This window comes from Chionomys nivalis, chromosome 11 (genome assembly GCF_950005125.1).
Source record: "Chionomys nivalis chromosome 11, mChiNiv1.1, whole genome shotgun sequence".
NCBI classification, from domain to species: Eukaryota; Metazoa; Chordata; class Mammalia; order Rodentia; family Cricetidae; genus Chionomys; species Chionomys nivalis.
In genome coordinates, this window is record NC_080096.1 from 38,131,352 (window position 1) to 38,145,174 (window position 13,823).

The 13,823-nt window shown below is 41.2% G+C and overlaps 1 pseudogene; it reads left to right on the plus strand.

Annotated features, from left to right (window-relative positions):
* The first annotated feature begins 5,211 nt into the window (after positions 1–5,211).
* LOC130884399 (NADH dehydrogenase [ubiquinone] 1 alpha subcomplex subunit 2-like) lies at positions 5,212–5,493 on the plus strand (annotated as a pseudogene).
* The last annotated feature ends 8,330 nt before the right edge of the window (positions 5,494–13,823 follow it).

A 13,823-nucleotide genomic window follows, 5' to 3' on the forward strand; every position in this document is an offset into this window, starting at 1 on the left:
AAAAATAATTTAAAATGATAAGCCTTACCATAACAAAATTAATTTTAGAATGTGTGTGGAATGGCACACTCTCAAACCCCGGAAAGGGATGCCTTACTGGACCTGTCTTTTGTATGTGTGACTGTTAGATTCAGTTATCTCAGCTAAGTAGGAAGTATGCTGTTCTGCTGGAAATGCTAATTATCACCTTTTCTTGAAATATATAGAGAGTGTAACACCTGCAAAAATGGTTATTTTCCTTAAAGTGACAGCTATGTGAAGAGCTTTCTCACAGAAGTCTAGTCTACCAATGCATTCATCTTCCTTTTGACTGCTTGTTGCATGGACCTGGTGTGCCTTCTAAACTGTGTGAAGGGCTGGTGAGGTGGTTTAGCAGGTGAAGGCACATGCTGCCAAGTCTGATAATCAGAGTTCAATTCCTGGGATTTACAGGATGAAAGGTGAGAACCAATTCCCACAAGTTGTCTTCGGACCTCCACATGTGAGCCGTGGTGTGTGTGTGTGTGTACACATATATACATGCATAAAAATAAATAAATGTAATTAGAAATTTAAGACTGTATGATACTTAACTGTTTTCTTATGATGCTTCTGGGGTTGTAGCTCACTTGTTCTCCAGTAAGAATTTCTAAAACAATTATTATATGGTTTGGTCATGAAACCCCTATAAAGTCTATCCCAAGACCATTCAAATTTGACAAATAGGTAGTTATTCTCATACAGAGAGCAAAATTTTCTCCTGAGATATTCACATACTTGGTACATTTCTAAAAGCTTGCCTGTTTTCCATATTTCAGTTCAAACTTTGGACTGACAAATATTCTCTAGTCATACAGTGACTACGATGACAGAATTTTACATCAGAAAGAGAGGAGCTGGTCTGAGGGGACAAAATGACCTGTTACTGGATTCTCCCAATAGTTTAAGATGCCTGTCACGGAGGGCAGATGCCCTCATGTCACAAAGCAGATGCTGCAGCCAGATGTGTTGCAGCTGTTTGGATGGAAGTCGACTGCTACAATAACCTCTGTGAGCGCTTCCACGCCAACAGACTCGAAGCCCGAGTATCAGAATCCCTCTCTGTAACGTCCAGATGCCAAGAACGAATCTGAGAATCATCTACAGAGAAAGAGGCTTCATGACCACTATTAATAAAAGCCGAGTGGATGTGGCATGGATCCGCGGTGAGTGGTCATCACGCACTGGCCTCAGTCAGGGGTCCACGCCTGAAGCCGCGCACTGTGACCGTAGTAGGGCCCCTCTCACTACCACCTTCCTCTCTCAGGTTTGGCTCTCTGGTCAAATGTCTCTCTCACTGATTTTCGTAAATGTATTGTTTTGTCAATAGTATCAATTAAAAACTGAGCATCAATTTTCTTTCTAAAAAAAGCAATCTTTTTATTTATGTATGAAATTTGGGAACTTCATAAAATTTATTTTGACCATATTTATTCCATACCCCCAACTATCCCCTAACTGTTCCCAGACCCACCCCCTACCTTGCCACTGTCTCTCTTTTTTTTACTTTTTCTTTAATTATTACAGTTATATGCATACATACATATATATGTATAATTATAACCTGCTATATCCATTTAATGTTGCTTGTGTTTACATTTTTAGAGCTGACCATTGCTATTGAATAACCCATTGGGGGCTGGGTAGCATTTTTCTGTGCTGACTATATAATTTTATTGGTTTATTTTACTTCTAAACTCTTCAAGAAACCAGAGTCTGGTCACTGGCTTTGTTCAGGTCTATATACATAGTCTCCTCTGCTTGGAGACTGGATTTTCTCCTGCTGTTACCAAAAGGTAGCAACTGCACCACCCCATCAGCTGTTGTAAGTAATTCTCTGGGATAATTAAATTCTGTGCAGAAACTCTATCTACTTCAGCTGTATCTGCATTTGCTGCTCCTGTCACCTAAGAGAAAAACCACTGGAATAAACATCCCCTCTTCCAGCTCCCACAGTGTGATAGGGTGTGGTAGGCACCCTTTTCCAGATCCCACAGTGTGATAGTGGTGTGGTGGGCACCCTTCTCCAGCTCCCAGTGTGGTAGTGGTGTGGTGACTCCCTTCTCCAGCTTCCAGGGCGGTAATGGTACAGAGGCAGCAGTGATAGAAATACACACATGCCTCCATTGCATTTTAACTTGTAAACACTCTTCTGTCACGGTGCAAACATATCTCTGAACACAGTACAGAACGCTTACAAAGTAGGAAAAAAAATAGAAATCAAATGAAGGAAGATCTGCAAAAGAGCCAGCAGATCCTAGTTTTACCTCTAAATGACAGTGTCTTCAAAAAAAAAAAAAGGAAAATCTCCAACCCAAAATATAGATATCCCATAGAATGAAATAAAGCTATGTATATAAAGTTCCTTAGCCAGGGGACCAGGCTAGACTGACCCATACAGTAGTATGGGAGATACAAATAAGAACACATATTTAACTTAGAAGTAGGTACAGATGGCCACATATTGAAACATTTACAGATATGTGTCTGTGCATGGGTTAGTGTGTGTGTATTCCTTTGTTTTCTCCGCTAAGAGTTCCTAGCAGAAAGATATCTGAGCAGCAATGAGCACACAAGTGCTGTGGGACAATGATCGTGTACTCTGTAAAGATTTGTCACTTGTACTGGCTTAATAAAATGCTGACTGGTCAGTAGCCAGGCAGAAAGTATAGTGGAGCAACCAGAACAGGAAAGGCTCAGTCTGCAGGTGCCACCCAGACACAGAGGGAGCAAGATGAGAATGCCTCATTGATAAAAGGTACCAAGCCATGTGGCCAACACAGACAAGGAATTATGGGTTAATGTAAGTTATAAGAGTTAATAAGAAGCCTGAGCTAATAGGCCAACTAGTTTATAATTAATGTTAGGCTCTGTGTATTTCTTTGGGACTGGATGGTTGCAGGACCAGGCAAGACAAAATCCTCTCTCAACACATACATGAGCAGGTCTCGGGTCCAGGGCTTCTTGGACAAGTAACTCATTCTAGGACTGGACCAGAAAATGTGCCAGATGAGTCTAGATTGTGCCACAGAATCACAAAATAAGAAATTATTGAACAAAGAGAAACACAGACTCTGGTGGACTTGGTCAAAGGAACACACAGACCAACTGAAAGAATTGACAATGACCAGCAGTGGAACAACTTGAGCAATAAAATAAATACAATAGTATTAGGTTTCAAACCTACACCAAAAATAAGTGTGAGTCTAAATTGATATAATAGATGAGTAGGTAAGTAACTGGGAACAGACAGTCTCTCAATCAGAACTCCAAATATGTGATGTGGAGTCCACCTTACAGGAAGGGGAGGTGATATAGAGTCCTCCTTACAGGAAGGGGAGCTGAATTTCACACTCCTTACAAAGACCAACATTGAAAGAGCAAAGAAGACCTTAACGGTAAGAAAGGCTGATAAGCAGGTCTTCAGGCTGGTGCTTGCTATCAGCACAAGAGTCAGCAGTGATGTGATAAGAATGGGACTTCAAATTTATGACCTTTCTCTAGCATCCCTTGAACTCTGTCTTGACAAAATAATTAGACAAATTCTCATATAAGTTTTATACTATTTTTGTCTCCATTGACTATAAAGAGACACCATAACCATGGCAACTCTTATAAGGAAAACACCTAATTGGTGGAGGGGCTTGCTTATAGTTTCAGAGGTTCAGTCCATTATCATCATGAAGGGGAGCATAGCAGTGTGCTGGCGGACGTAGCAGTGTACTGGCGGACCTGGTACTAGAGAAGTAGCAGGGAGTTCTATATCTTACTGTCAGCAGGAAGTCGACTGAGACACTGGACGGTATCCCAGGCATAGGAATCCTCAAAGCCTGTCTCCACAGTGACACACGTCCTCCAATAAGGCCATGCCTACTTCAACAAAGCCACACCTCCTAATAGTGCCATTCCCTATGAGATCATGGGGGTCAATTACATTCAAACTACCACAATACCTGACTGGCAATTGGTGTGGGAAGTCTTTCTGTATATGTGTTGCTTTTATTGGTTAATAAAGAAGCTGCTTTCAGCCAATGGCTTAACAAAATATATATAGATATAGATATAGATAGATGGGGGGGAAGGGAGGGAGAGAGAGAGTAGGTGGAGTCAAAGAGACACCGTGTAGCCACCAGAGGGGAAAGATGTGAGCTGCCAGCTGGAACCTTGCTGGTAGGCAATGAGCCTTGTTGTAACATATAAAATATAGAAATAGGGGCCGGGCAGTGGTGGCGCACGTCTTTAATCCCAGCACTTGGGAGGCAGAGGCAGGCGGATCTCTGTGAGTTCAAGGCCAGCCTGGTCTACAAGAGCTAGTTCCAGGACAGGCTCCAAAAGCTATGGAGAAACCCTGTCTCGAAAAACCAAAAAATATATATATATATGTTAATTCTAGATGTAAGAGCTAGCTAGCAATACACTTAAGTGATTGGCCAAGCAGTGATTTAATTAATACAGTTTCTGTGCAGTTATTTCGAGCCTGGGCAAAACAAACAAACAAAAAAAATCCAAGAAAACATTCACACCCAAGAAGCCCAGGAAGTCAATATAATTATGTAAGATGCTGAGCCAGTTTTTATGGGACAGAAAAGGACATTAGGCAAAAAATACAACAAAGCATAAGCATACTACCAACTTTTTATTAATATACATACTGCTTCATTAATTGTAATAACATGTCGTAGCAATGTCTGACTTGATATCAGGGATAGTTCTGGTTCTACCAAGAACTCTGTACTACTCTTTGCTCAGTTTTCTGTAAATCTAAAACTGTTCCAATTTAAAATTAACTTTAAAAAATGCCTTTCATGATGCCTAGTATGTGAAGGTGTTCAACAAATAATCTGTATAATTATTTTTTTAAAATATTTTTTATGGTTTATTTAACTTTATTTTATGTGCATTGGTGTGAAGGTGTCAGATCCCCTGCAACTGGATCTTCAGACAGTTGTGAGCTGCCATGTGGGTGCTGGGAATTGAACCCGGGTCCTCTGGAAGAGCAATCAGTGCTCTTAACCACTGAGCCATCTCTCCAGCCCAATCTGTATAATTATTGTTATCATTAATAATAAAGTGGCATATTTTCCATTGGTACCAGTTCATAGTCACAGTCACAATCCTATTTAATCTCCCTGTTTTAAATGGGAGCCATTATTTCATAGAAAAGAAGCACTTAAGATTTAGAGAGGAGTAAAGATGGCAGCCGCTGCAGCTAATAGAGGGATCGGTAAGAAGCTGGGGCTACGTGAGATTCACATCCCTTAATTAGCCAGTGCTCACCGGGCAGCCAGGGTGTGAGGGATTGCATCCAGCATGGTTATGTGGCGCTGAAGAAGGCGTACCCCGGCCTGCCCATTCCAACCTGCTAATGTTTGGAGGTACAGCCCAAGCTCTGGGCCTGCTACACTTTTGGCCAACAACCTGAGTGCTAATGAGGTAACCAGAGCCCTGGAGAATGTGCTAAGTTGCAAAGCTTGAAGTGTCTCCAATGAGGACTGTGAGCAAGAGCACCAGAACCTGGACTCTACCGGACTGAATGCAATGTGGGGGAAAGGGCTCTTCTGTTCCGTATAAAACGTGTGCTGTACAAAAAGGAAAGAAAAAAAAAAAAGATTTAGAGAGGAGCAGGGCAGGGGTGGCGCGTGTCTTTAATCCCAAACACTCAGAAGGCAGAAGCAGGCAGATCTCAGCCTGGTCTACAAAGCTAGTTTCAGAACAGCTACGGCTGTTACACAGTGAAACTCTGTCTCGAAAAACAAAACAAAACAACAACAGAAAGATTAAAGATAGGCTGGAGAATGGCCCAGTGGTCACTTAAGCAGTGCTTGCTGCTGTTGTAGAGGACACAGGTTCTGCTCCCAGCATCCACTTGGCAGCTCACAACTATCTATAGGTCCAGTTCCAGGGGATTCAATGCCATCTTTCGGCCCCTGGGGGTGGGGGCGCCAGGCACATATACAATGCACAGGCATACATGCCAATGCCTGGTTCTGCATCTTTACTGACTTTCTTACTTTAGACAGGTGTTTGCCTCTCTGTTACAGTATACATATGAAATGTCTCCCTAAAGGCTTATGTACCGACGATTTTGTCCCCATCTGGTAGTGCTATTGAAGTGTTTGGGACATGAGGGCTGTGCTGGTTGATTTTCTGTGTTTAGTTCTTGATTTTTGTTTTGTTATTTTGGGAAAGGGGAACACAATTGAGAAATGCACCTCCATCAATTGACCCCAAAGCAAGTCTATGGGGCATTTTCTTGATTAATGATTGATCTGGGAGGGTCCTACTGTGGGCTGTGCCGCTTCTGGGCAGGAAGTCATGGGTTATATTAAAAAGTAGGCTGAGGGGGCTGGAGAGATGGCTCAGTGGTTAAGAGCATTGCCTGCTCTTCCAAAGGTCCTGAGTTCAATTCCCAGCAACCACATGGTGGCTCACAACCATCTGTAAAGAGGTCTGGCACCCTCTTCTGGCCTTCAGGCATACACACAGACAGAATATTGTATACATAATAAATAAATAAATATTTAAAAAAAAAAAAAAGTAGGCTGAGAAAGTTATGGAGAGCAAGCCAGCAAGTAACATTCCTCCATGGCTTCTGCTTCAATTCCGGTTGTGGCTTCCCTTGATCATAGACTGATCGGGACATGTGAGCCAAATAAAGCCTTTTGTCCCCCCAGTTACTTTTGCCCAGCATTTATCACAGCAATAGAAAGCAGAGTAAGACAAAGACAGTGACTTCACGATGGACTTATCCATTGGTGAATTCTTACCGGGTGATCCTGAGGAGATGGGAGCTCGTTAGAGGAAGTAGGTCTCTAGGGGATGTGTACTTGAAGAACATAACACTTCCTGACCTCATTTTCTCTCTGTCTTCTGGCTGTGATGAGGCGAGCAGCTTTTTTCCACCACATACTTCCCACCATGATGCTCTTGCTGTCTTATCACCAGTTGATATCAAAGGGGCCAATTGACAATGGACTGAAACCTCTAAAACTGAGCCACAAGTCTTTCCTTCCTTCCGTTGCTCTCTCTCATTATTTCATCACAGTGACAATGTTGCATGAATAATAAAAACCCAGAGACAAATATTGGGGTTCAAGTTGAAGATCAGAAAAGCAAAGTGGCCACCCACTGGCTCTTACCTCTACCTCAGACCGAAATGGGAGATCCTGCCTCCATGAATTCTCAGACTGAGGTTGAGCCTGAGACCTGTCTCCTCCCATCTTATACTCTCACGTGCTGAAATTAAAGACGTGCGCCACCACCACCCATCCTCTATGGCTAACTAGTATGTGGGTGCTGGGATTAAAGGTGTGTGCCACCACTCCCTGGCCTGTATGCTGTTAGTGTAGCTTCTTTGCACTCTGATCTTCAGGCAAGGTCTATTTACTAAAACACAAATAATATGCCACTATATGAAAAATTGCTTTCTAATACTGAAAATTACTTCTAAGAAGTAGGGTCATCGCTGTGACCTTTCCCGACAGTGTGATTCAGATGCCTTTGGACTGATTTGTGGGAAGAATTTGGAAATGCTTAGAGATGTTTACAGTACTGAAAAGTGAAGCTTGCTGAGTGATTCTGCTGTGATCTCAGGAGACCTAAATGCTCATCAGATGTAGGCAATGAGGTTTTGAGTGGAAAATGAGCACTCTATTAGGAGCAGGTAGAGGGACTAATCATGTTACATTCTAGCCAAGAAATGGTCCACATTTTGCTCATTCTCTGAGAATTTGTGGGACATTGAGTTTAAAGCTGTGAACTACTTAACTGGTACAGAAAATGTCAGGGCAGTATAGTGTTCAGGATTTGGCATGGTTATTACTTACTTATTTCAGGCAGACTTACAGCAAGAATCAGGAACAAAAAGCAGAATTGGTGGATTTGAAAACTTGCAGTTTGACTAAAAAGGGAACCCATGAAAAGTCAGGCTAGGGAAGGCAGAGTTTTTAGACACCAGCAACACTCAAACAGGTCACCACTTTGTGCAAACAATAAGAAACATACTTTGTGTGGGGGCCCCCCTCGCGGTCCTGAGTTCCTTGCTCGTGCTCTCTCTCCTTCTGCTCCTGATTTGGACCTTGAGATTTCAGTCCAGTGCTCCAATGTGGGTCTCTGTCTCTGTCTCCTTTCATCTCCTGATGAAGGTTAATAATCAGGAGGATGCCTATATGTTTTTCTTTGAGTTCACCTTCTTATTTAGCTTCTCTAGGATCACAAATTATAGGCTCAATGTCCTTTATTTATGGCTAGAAACCAAATATGAGTGAGTACATCATCCCCTGTTCCTCTTTTTGGGTCTGGCTCACCTCACTCAGCATAGTGTTTTCTATTTCCATCCATTTGCATGCAAAATTCAGGAAGTCATTGTTTTTTACTGCTGAGTAGTACTCTAATATGTATATATTCCATACTTTCTTCATCCATTCTTCCATTGAAGGGCATCTAGGTTGTTTCCAGGTTCTGGCTATTACAAACAATACTGCTATGAACATAGTTGAGCATATACTTTTGTTGTATGATAGGGCATTTCTTGGGTCTATTCCCAAGAGTGGTATTGCTGGGTCCAGGGGTAGGTTGATCCCGAAATTCCTGAGAAACCGCCAAAAGAGAGAGAGCACGAGCAAGGAACTCAGCACCGCGAAGGGTGCACCCACACACTGAGACAATGGGGATGTTCTATCAGGAACTCACCAAGGCCAGCTGGCCTGGGCCTGAAAAAGCATGGGATAAAACCGGACTCGCTAAACATAATGGACAATGAGGACTACAGAGAACTCAAGAACAATGGCAATGGGTTTTTGATCCTACTGCACGTACTGGCTTGGTGGGAGCCTAGGCAGTTTGGATGCTCACCTTACTAGACCTGGATGGAGGTGGGTGATCCTTGGACTTCCCACAGGGCAGGGAACCCTGATTGCTCTTAGGGCTGACGAGGGAGGGGGACTTGATCGGGGGAGGGGGAGGGAAATGGGAGGCGGTGGCGGGGAGGAGGCAGAAATCTTTAATAAATAAATAAATTAATTAAAAAAAAGAAACATACTCTGGAGCTGTCTTAAGAGTTGCTTGGGCCTCATTCATCATAGGCTAAAGATTATAAATGTGTAAACTCACTCGAAAGACACAGCTTTGAGAAGAACACTCCAGAGCACCCTCCTCACGTGGGAAAGCCTAACCTGTTTCCCTAGAGCCAGCTGTGTAGGCACTCAGAGGCCATAGCAACCTTGGTACAAGGGAGTCCATCTACCATTTGATTTAGCAGCAGACCTTGATGTCATCCACGAGATGTAGATTGTACAGGCATACAGAATCTGAGAGGTGGGGTTGCAGGGGCTGCCACCAAGAGTCCAAAAACAGGCCTAGGATGCCAGGCAGTGTGTGGCATGGTTGGGATGCCTTGTGGGCAGCACTTGAGATGGAAATGCATGAAGGTGTGAGGGTAAAACTGAAGCTGAATGGAGACCCCAAGAAACCTGAGATGTTTATCAAGGAAAGCCACAGGCAGCAAGGAAAGTCAGCCCAAGAGAGAAACCATGTAGAAGACAAGACCTTAGTGGCGGGGCTGCCCAAACCCTTGGGGGCTTATGTCACACTACCATGTGACTTATGTGAAATGGATCTGTAAGATCTAATGTTTGGTTTTAGTCTTGCTTTGTTTGATTCTTCCTTGGTAGTCTCCTACGCATTCCTTTTGAAATGGTATTTACCCTAGGTCTGTTCCACTATTGTATACGTATGTAATTTTTTTGTTTTGTTTTTACAAAGGATTGCATCTAAAACTTTGCCTTGGGTCTCAGAGGAGACTTTGAATTTGGAACTTGAGAAACACTGGACCTGGAAACTCTTGGAGATGAACTAAATATAATTTGCATTATGGAAGAGGAAGATGGCGAGATTCAGGGTCCAAGAGTAGAATGTCACTGTTTAGATACGTCGTTTCCCCTCCGCCCAGGCCGTCATCCTTTATCTAGACTACTGTGTTTCTGAAGGACTGGTCTCCAGGAGGTAGGACTGTGGGAAGTGTTTGGATGGATTCCTGTTAGAGGGTAGAGCCTAGTTGGAGGAAGCAGGTCTTTGAGGTGTGCATTTGAAGAACACCATGCCCATGATTGCCTCTTTTTTCTCTGCTTCCTGATTCACTAAGGTGATAGCTTTGTTCTGTCACATGCTCCTCACCATGGTTTTGTCTGTTCTGAATAAAGGCAGTAAGGGAAGAAACTCTTCTAAGTATGTAAGCATAGGAACTACAAAAACAGTAATAAAACCAATAAAGATAGATATAGGTTTTTTTTTTAAAAAAAGATTTATCTTTATGACATATATGAGTATTTTTGCCTGCATGCCTGTCTGTGTATGTATGTATGTATATACATATGTATGTATGTATGTATGAATGTATAGCATATGTATACTTGGTACCCACAAAAGTCAGAAGAGGGCATTGAATCCCCTGGAACTAGAGTTATGGACAGATGTGAGCCACTATGTGGGTGCTAAGAACTGAATCTAGGTCCTCTGCAAGAGCAGCCAGTGTTCTTAATGCTGAGCCCTCATATCAACACCGTCTACCAATAATTTAAAAATACACCAGTGAGCAAAATATGCAATCTCCCCAGATATTCTGTTCGTTTAAGTTTTGGACAATTGTGCAGTGCATTGTGAACTGTAATACTATATACATAAACTTCCAATTATCCCCTTTTATTATTTAAACAATATATTCTACATCGAAGTAATTGAGTCAGGCTCCAACACAATCATACCAAGCTGCACATTTGTTTTGAGTAAGTTCATAATGGTTCAGAATTGTCTGCATTCATTACAGACACTCTAATCCCCTGTCTCTAATGACTATGGGGCCATATATTTCCACATTTGAATAGTAAACTTGATACAAATAATGACAATAGACATAATGAAGAAGAACTAGAACTTCAGTTGCTTTAATTCTACCATTTCTATAAACACATAAAATTATTTGTGTTTAAAATTTGAAATTTAAGACAGGGCTGGGGTATAGCTCCGTGGTAGCACACTTGTTTAGTAGACAAGATGTATTGGGTTTGATCTGCAGCTCTGCAAGTAAGTAAAAGGATAAAATCAAACATAGAGCTGTATCTGGGGTCTTCTGTTTTCTTCTGGACAGAGATTGTAGATGCATGCTGCCATGCCCAGCTCTGTGTGGGTTCTGGATATTTGAGCTCAGGCCTCACACTTGCATAGAAAGCACATTACCTATTGAGCCATCTTCCCAACACAACAATTTGAAGTTTTTAAAAGAACATTAAAATTCACCTCTGGGATTAGAGGCATAATTCAGTAATAGAGCACAATCTTGACTGACATGGATAAGCCCTTGGGTTTGATCCCAAGCAACACAAAAACGCATGCGCGTGCGCACATATACACACACACACACATACACTGGAGAGCTAGAGGGGTTGGACAGTTTGTGGCGCAGTAAATAAAAGTGCTTGTTTCCAAGCCTAATAACCTGAGTTTCATCCCAAGGACCTACATGGTGAAAAAAGAAAACCAATTTTCACGAGTTGTCCTCTGACCTCCACACATGTGCCATGACACCGTGCACACACACACACACACACTCATACACAAAATGAAGGATTAATCATATGCTGCTTATAAGAATCTAATTTCACCAGTAAGCATTTATAATTTATATTAAGCCTCTGTGTGGTAATTTGGGAAGGAGCTGCTGGGTATTTGGGAACAGGCAGTTGGGATGAGTAACGCCTGTTTACATAGGGCACCCAATGTGGGACCAAAATTTTCACATTAATCTGACAAAGCTTATAAAGGGATTCTAGACACACAAGAACGGAGTGAAGAACAGCTTCTTGATAGCTGCATTTTCTCAGGTGGGCTCTGTTTGCTGGCAGCAAGCAGAGGTATGGCTCCTTTAAGAGACAGTTTCCTGCCTCAGTACTAACAGCAAAAAATGGACAGCTCTTTTAAGAGGTCTTAAAACCAAACACTTACGTGGCATTTATGACAGCCAGAGGTATGCTATTTGTTGACAACATGGGCCTTAAAACTTCCCAGAGTTGGAAAGGTAAGCGTAGCTTCCAGAGCTGATGGTAAATGTACCTTTGCCATAAGACGAGCCTCTAAAGAAACCAAGGAATAGGGTGGGGCCAACCTCCAAAGTCACTGCTTTGGTCTTAGCCCTGTCTCTTAGCAGTTGAAAGATTCATGTGGTCAGCAAAACACAGAGATAGACAGTAAAGACATTTGATTATGAAAGTTGCTAGATTAAATCAATTTATATATTTTTAAAATATCTTGACTTCAAAATTTAAGTCAAAAGATATCTTACTTTGGGAAAGAGGTTCTGCTTTTATTTCCACAGGACATGAGAGATTGTGGATTCACTCCAGGTTAAGAAAAGTCAGGGTTGATCAAGGAAGACCCCTGAAAAATCTCTGATAGGAGAGGATGACCCAGATTATCCAATATTTTACAGTGCATATGTTGCAGTTTCCTCTGAGTTCTGCCTCAGAACAGCTTCAAGGCTGTTTGATCCAGCCTCACAGACTACTCTAGCCAAGACTTAACCATTATTCTAAATTTTCTAAGGACCCCACAAAGATTACCAGTACCCCCAATCAACAGGAAGTAGTCTAGCAAAATATACCCACATTCCCAAAAAATGAATTATGTGTATTTGTTTAGGGAGTTGGTTACAAATTGTTATTGGTTATATTAAAAAAAAAGAGCTAAACAAAGGAGTTAAATTCAGTGATCTCTTTCTAAAAGAACAAAGAGGAATATGATATAGAAATGATGGGGTAGAAGGGTAGATTATTGAATCTACTTTAAACCAAAAAGCAAATGTTAATCTCAAAATATTTTATATTATGGATTTTAGTTTATTGATACAAATTTAAAGTTAATTTTGTTATATTATATGTATATTTCTACTCTTGTTTAAGGTATTTTGTTTATGCAGCTCATTTAAAAATATAATGTATAATTAAGAAATACAGTCATCTATAATAGCAAATTTGTAGTCATGTTAGGTATATTTTCAAGGTCATACACAGATATATTTAGGTAGACAATCTTGAAACACTTCAAAGACCTACAGAATTTGGCATTTTATATGTTTAATAATCTAAGACTTTTCATGACAGTGAGACATGTCTGCTCCTGGCAGCACCAATCTACTTCAGAGAAGATGATGGGCATTGATGAAACTCCATATGGAGTTTGCTTTCTTTATGACAGACAGTAATTGGAGCAGCAGAACACAGAAGAAAGTGACTACCAAGCTTTGCCAAGACAAGGTAGGACAGTCCTTCAAAATTTCCTGCTTCTGTGAAAAGTATGACAGATATACTAGGCCTATAGGTCAAAGATGAATGCCCCAACATTATAGAGGAACTTTTGGTGACTGTCCAGGCAGTGAAATGTCTTTGTCATTAGATAACATTTCACCCTGATTTATTTGATGGAGTTGAAGATTAGATAGTTATAGCTTTCTTTAGCTACAATAAACAATAAATTAGATACAGAACTTCAGACTCACAAAAATAGATAATAGAGTATTTTCTCTAATTTTGCCAAATACAAATAGACTGGATATTGTAACTGTAATTCTTACTTGATAACTGTCTTTGCTGTATATAATCTTACTATGTTAAAGTTAAAACCTTCCTTTTTAACTAGACAAAAAGGGGAAATGCTATGGAATAGTCCTCTCGTACACTGTAAAAATTTGTCACTCTAATTGGTTTAATAAAACTCTAATTGATCAGTAGCCAGGCAGGAAGTATAGGCAGCATGAC